The sequence below is a fragment of the Penaeus monodon genome, chromosome 21, assembly GCF_015228065.2.
Source record: "Penaeus monodon isolate SGIC_2016 chromosome 21, NSTDA_Pmon_1, whole genome shotgun sequence".
NCBI classification, from domain to species: Eukaryota; Metazoa; Arthropoda; class Malacostraca; order Decapoda; family Penaeidae; genus Penaeus; species Penaeus monodon.
In genome coordinates, this window is record NC_051406.1 from 42,002,838 (window position 1) to 42,003,263 (window position 426).

The window sequence follows — 426 nt, forward strand, 5'->3', positions numbered from 1 at the left end:
TTCCATCTTCTCGTATCAAGTTGCGCAACCTTTCTGTCATGTCCTTTAGAAATGGTTACGGGTTTAAAACATACATTCAAACAACACAGAACACGTAGCATGGGATTTCGGACTCTCGATTGTCGACCGCCTCAGCATGACAAACGAGTTTTTTTTCCGATAACATTCAGTTTAGATTCATTGTAATCTTAGTGTAAACTAGTGATGCATGGAAGTACCTATGATGCTAAAGCAAGCATGTAGAGACAATATATATATATTTTTAGTATATTCATGTGATAACGTAGCAGAGATGGCATGTAAAATAATTTTAGATTTGTGTGTATTTTTTTTTCCTTCAGTCTCTCAATTTGTTCATCAGTCATGGTTTGAATATTCATATTTTGGTGTTCACTTACAAAAAAGCTGCAGTTTTTTTTCGATCTC

General features: G+C 34.5%; 1 protein-coding gene across 1 annotated transcript in view; it reads left to right on the top strand.

Moving 5' to 3' along the window:
• Positions 1–426, top strand: part of LOC119586503 (myocyte-specific enhancer factor 2-like) — a gene marked incomplete in the record, with an annotated part of 157,797 nt that overhangs the window by 151,208 nt on the left and 6,163 nt on the right.